General features: G+C 43.1%; 1 long non-coding RNA gene across 1 annotated transcript; it reads right to left on the bottom strand.

Annotated features, from left to right (window-relative positions):
* Nucleotides 1–697: 697 nt before the first annotated feature.
* LOC310824290 lies at nt 698–5,720 on the bottom strand. Its single transcript, XR_014555015.1, has 3 exons — nt 5,229–5,720; nt 1,657–1,846; nt 698–1,176 (listed from the first exon to the last, which is right to left on the bottom strand). It is a non-coding gene; the product is annotated as an uncharacterized lncRNA (long non-coding RNA).
* Between the last annotated feature and the right edge of the window lie 334 nt (nt 5,721–6,054).

Raw genomic sequence — 6,054 nt, 5'->3', positions numbered from 1 at the left:
TCGTTACAAGCAAATATACGTGACGTGGCGTGGCGTAGCCAACCAGTCCTCCTCGTCCTCTAGGGCTCCTGCCTCCTTGAAACTCCTCCCAAACTGGGAACAGTCGTTTGAACTCATTTGTGTATGCTCTGATGTGTCTTCAGGGTGAAAGAGTGACTGAAACACTTCCCACATTGGGAGCACCAGTATGGACTCTCTCCTGTGTATGTGTTCTCTGATGTTTCTTTAGTGCTCCTGCCTGGCTGAATCTCTTCCCACACTGGGAACAGTGGTATGGCTTCTCTCCTGTGTGTATTCTCTGGTGTGTCGTTAGGTCTCCTGCATGACTGAAACTCTTCCCACACTGGGAGCAGTGGTGCAGCCTCTCTCCTGTGTGTATTCTCTGGTGATTCTGCAAGGCTCCTGCCTGAATGAAACTCTTCCCACACTGGGAGCAGTGGTATGGCCTCTCTCCTGTGTGTATTCTCTGATGTATCTGTAAGGCTCCTGCTCTGTTGAAACTCTGCCCACACTGGGAGCATTGGTGCGGCCTCTCTGGTGATTCTGTAAGGCTCCTGCCTGAATGAAACTCTTCCCACACTGGGAGCAGTGGTATGGTCTCTCTCCAGTGTGTATTCTCTGATGTTTCTGTAAGGCTCCTGCCTGATTGAAACTTTTCCCACAGTGGGAGCAGTGGTATGGTCTCTCTCCAGTGTGTATTCTCTGGTGTGTCTTTAGGTCTCCTGCCATAGTGAAACTCTTCCCACAATGGGAGCAGTGATATGGCCTCTCTCCTGTGTGTATTCTCTGATGTGTCTTTAGGTTCCCCACATCCCTGAAACTCTTCTCACAGTGCGAGCATTGGTATGGCTTCTCTCCTGTGTGTATTCTCTGATGCCTCTTTAGGTTGCTCATTTGACCAAAACTCTTTCCACACTGAAGGCAAGGGTGAGTCTTCTCTCCTCCGTGAATCTGTGGTTGTGATTTAAAGTGAGTTGAACAAATGAAACTCACTGCAATCTAAACACGGACGGGACCTGCAGGTGTGATTTCTCAAATCCTTTTGCTCATAGAAACTACTGAAGCAGTCCATGCAGTGATGATTCTTCCATCTTGAGCACCTCTCTCTGTGTTGTTTATGGTTTCCTGATGCGGTGGAGCTGGGCTCGCTGTCTGAGCCTGGGTTGGAGCTCTCTCCTGTAAGAATAGGAACATATACAGGATTAGAAACAATATGAGAACAAGTACTGCTTCCATAGACTCAGCAGTGCCAGAAGTAACACAACATCTCCGGGGTCTGCAGACACTGTGGGAACTTGAGGTTGTCAGAGTGTGTTGATATTACAACAAATGCAAATGGGTACCTAATCAATGTTTGATGATTAACTTACTGATTAACATGATTAACTCACTGATAAACTTAAAGCATATTTATTATAGGCCTACCTTTGACTACCACCCCGTTGCTCAAAAGTTGTAATTCTATGATCATTCATAAAAGTTGATATACATACATTTGAATGTTTCTTTGAGTGAATGAACAACTGCTATGGGGAAAATCATGGGAACATTTTTAAATAACTGTTTGATTGCATACACCGCTAAATATCTGCCAGTGCCCATTGACTTACTAAAGAATTTGGCCTGGCCTTAGCCAAATACATAACATGAACTCACCGTCTTTCTCCTCCACTTCCTCTCCTCCTTCCTCCTCTTTCACTGCCACATTGAGTTCCAGTGTCTGACTGCAGTCCTCCAGCTTCACCGCCACCATCTCTGGACCCCACGGTGTGCTTTTCTGCTTTTCTTCACAGCAACAACTCTGTGGACTTGGGTTCAGAAATAGTAGCTGGACTGTGAGGTGGATCTGTGTAGTGTAAACAAATGAAGCACAAACAGTCAAGGGTAAATTTTACAATCCGTACCAAAAAAAAACTAATCGGACTCAACAACTTGTTACTCTGCTAGCTATGCTACTTGCCTGTGAACAGGGGTGTTAAAAACAGGTAGGATATGATGAATTATTATGGGAATACAATAAAATATCAGCTATACATAAAATATTTGTATATAATCACACTTCACTTGAGCGTCATAAATCAATTTTGATCATTTGATCTGGGACCAGCTTCACGTGTCAGGATAAATTCCACTCAGGGTGCACAGATGGCTCGGGTAGCGTTCGGGGTACTCAGATGCTCGGGTAGTGTGATCAGATGCTTGGCGCATCTATTTCCACATCATTTCCGGGTTTTGATATTGCACAATAAATTGTGAGTGCACATGTATTTAATTATTTCAGGTCCATTTTTTTTGTGTGTGCAATTTAGCTAAGCTAATGTATTTATGGATCGTAAATTAGGTATGCGTTTGTATCGAGCTAGCTTTATGTAGAGAGTCACTACAGTATTTATCCAATTCAACATTAGGCAGCCATAAGTGATGTTCAACTCAATCGTTAAAATGAAATCACCCGAGTACATTTTCACACCGTGACAGATGCTTTTGGCTCGTAGGGTGTCCATATATTTTATCGACTGAGTGGCTCTTATAAGAGCCTTTGTGTATGTGCTCGTCTACACAGTGCCAGTGGCAGTGAGACCTTCCCGGAGGCTCTTGAGGGGCAGACGGTTGCCCTTGTTAGTGAGGTGAACACCATCAGCCCTGTAGAGCGTGGAGCCTCCGTACTTAATGCATGGGTGCCTGATGTTTCCCTTCAGGAAAGCTAACATCATAAAATAACAACATTTTTGGTAACTTTTTTTCTTCATTTTCACAAACTGAACTGCCAACGATAATGTACCTGTTCAACTTGTTTATTTTATTTGCTCATTCTCTTCATCCTGTTCTCACATCTTTAAATGTTCCAAGATATTAATTGTCATCTCACCTGTAGCCTATGCAACAACATAGTATTGTTACAATGTACCAAGGTAAAATGCCTGTTTTACATACTCTGAGCAAAAACACATATAGCTTACATATAGTACTGACACTCACTCCGTGGTGGTGTGTCCAGGTATGGGAGCTGAACGACGCAGTGACTATGACCTTCACTGTTGGAGATAACACACATTCTTATACGGGGGGGGGGGGGGGGGGTGTCTGTAATGTCATGTGTATGTTTAATGTAAAATCAAACATTTTTAGACCGTTTCTCCTCAGATCAGCTGATATTTTGCCGCCTTTTTATCCAACCATTCCTTTTCATCTATCCGACCATCCCACCTTTGTTCATTTTGTAATAAAAAGTATGAACCTGGATATGTTTTGGTGAACTTATTGAGCCAACATACAGTAGTTATGGGGTTCTTGTTGATTAACTATTATGCTACATTACACAGCACAAAACTAGCTAGATACAAAAGCATATCAGCTAAATTACACCCCAAAAAATCTATTAAATAGACATGCACTCATAATTCGGATTATTGCACAATAGATGCTCCAAGCATCTGCGCAGAGCATCTGAGCACCCCGAACGCTACCCGAGTCATCTGTGCAACCCGAGTTGGATATATCCTTACACCGGTAATTTCATTGATGCCACTTTCATGTAAACAAAAGCAATGCACACAGATTCAGTGCAGGAAAGCACTGTGTGCTGGGAACCGCTGGTGCTGTGGTAGTGCAACACAAACTACTAGGACAACTTTATAAAATGCCAAAAACAAGAAAGATTTATTTACAATAAAAATAACAAACAACACGGGGGGACTAAGGGGAGGACGCCAGATGGCGCCAAATAAATGAAAATAAAAATAACACCCAAGCTATAATTCTAATCCTACCTGTTCTAATTACAAAGTCTGCTATCTGACTAACTGTCTTGCCCGCCTACCCTAAACCCAAAATACAAGAGGTGGCGCCTATGTATATAGACAAAACCAAACCTGCGTGATGGAGGTGTAAGCCCATGGGCGTCTTACCTGCCTACCCTGGGGCTAACTACAGGTGTGGCGTAACACTCCCACCCATAAAGAGCAAACCTGTAGGGATTGCGATGCAAAAGGAATAGTACAAACTAAATATACATGTCATGGTCATTTTTTTTTCTCTCAACAAAACAAATGTTGTACAATGAAACAAAAACAAAACGTTGCGCGAGAAAGCGCATCAGCCAGAACATTCTCAGAACCCTTCTTGTGCTTGACCACTAAATTATAACTCTGTACCATTAAGGCCCACCACATGAGCCAGTGGTTGTGCATCCTATTTAAAAAAACAAACTAAAGGATTGTGGTCTGTATACACAACGACAGGGAGAACGTTAGAAGCAACATGAACCTCAAAGAATTGTAGGGCGAGCAACAAAGCAAGAGTCTCCTGTTCAATGGTGGAGTACCGAGACTGACAGTCTTTAAACTTGCAGAAAAGACTGGGTGATCAATACCATCTGCATCTTCCTGCAGCAAGACAGCACCAGCACCAAGCTGTGATAGCTGAGACCTTGGCAGTAAGAGTACAGACTTTACCTCGCCTCATCTGCCTACCAAGATATATGACCATAGCTTTCCCAAACTCACGCATGGTGAGGTTCAAGGTCAATTACCTCTTGGCCAAACACTCAAACACAACTCTCAAAGAACTCAGATGTTCAGACCAGGTGGCAGAGTAGACAACTAAATCATCCAAGTAAGCGGTACAATCAGAATTGTACCGAATTCAGAACACCGGCCAGTACAATATTTATCAGGCGCTGGAACGTAACAGGTGCATTGCGCATTCCAAACGCCATAACAGTATATTGCAAGAAACTGTCAGGGGTGACAAAACCAGAAATCTCCGAAGCATGAGGAGTTAGTGGAACTTGCCAATAGCCTTTAAGCAAGTCTAACTTGCTGACAAATCTAGCTGAACCAATAGTATCTATGCAGTCGTCTAACTGGGGCAAAGGAAAAGAGTCTGGCACCGTGACAGCGTTCACTTTCCTATAATCAGTACATAACCTAACTGTACCATCAGGCTTAGGGATCAAAATACAAGGAGAACTCCACTGACTGGAGCTGGGTACAGCCAAATTATTCTCCAGTAAATAAGCCACCTCCTGTTTCATGATCGACCTTTTGGACATGTTGACACGGTACGCATGCTGCTTGATGGGGGCAGCATCACCAACGTCCAAATCGTGCTCCAGGACAGTAGTGCGACTGGGGACATCACTAAGAAGACAGGGAAATTCGCTCACTAAAGCTACAATATTAGAGGAGCCATTACTGACATTGGAAACAGCTGTCTGCATCTCTTACCTGCGCTCATGCAATATTCACCGTCCATCGACGTTTATAATCTTTATTCACTTTATAAACTATTATGCTCAACTTCGTCACGACCAGGGAGAAGAGAAGGGAGATCTGTCCGAGGAGTATCTGCGCTATCCGGCTCCTGCAAACAGAAAATTATACACGCGATGCGCGCGCAGATGCAGGACGAAAAAGCACAGCATATCAGTTCCTCTCGGTTTTTTCATCCAGATTAAACTTCAGCACATATTAGCCTGATTCCGGGCAGCCATTGACATTTGAGGCGAATGAAACAGCTGCCTGCATTGCAAATACGGGCTATGTTTTCCTTACTTGCGCTCATGCGAAATTCACTCGACCTGCCGAACCTCGTCACGGCCAGGGAGAAGAGAGAGAAGAAGCCAGCAGATGAAAGGGGACTTCCGGTTTTGTGAAAACTTCAAAATAAAAGATAGGAATATGTCTAATAAAACGTTCAAATAGATATTGGAAAGTTGTTTCACTTATATTGACTCAGTAATCAACATATATGGACTGCAAATGACAAAATAATGAAACACAATGTTTAATCAAATTAATAAATTGATATTACTCCTATCTACCATGTACACATTGCGTTATACACCCAAAAAATAACTACTGAGTGTGTCTCAGTGTAAGTGGGGTGGGAAATACTCAGTTCACACAGTCCCTAGTAACCTAATCCACTGAGTTTGAGCAAAAACATTTCTGTCGGGTCTAATGGTGCATTCATGACCAACTCAAAAACTCAAAATTCACCTGTGATCTCAGACCTACAAGTTCAAAGCATTCAAGTGATTTGAGGTTGGAA

The sequence above is a fragment of the Argentina silus genome (assembly GCF_951799395.1).
Source record: "Argentina silus genome assembly, chromosome: Y".
Lineage (NCBI taxonomy): Eukaryota > Metazoa > Chordata > Actinopteri > Argentiniformes > Argentinidae > Argentina > Argentina silus.
This window is presented reverse-complemented; position numbering and strand designations above follow the sequence as displayed.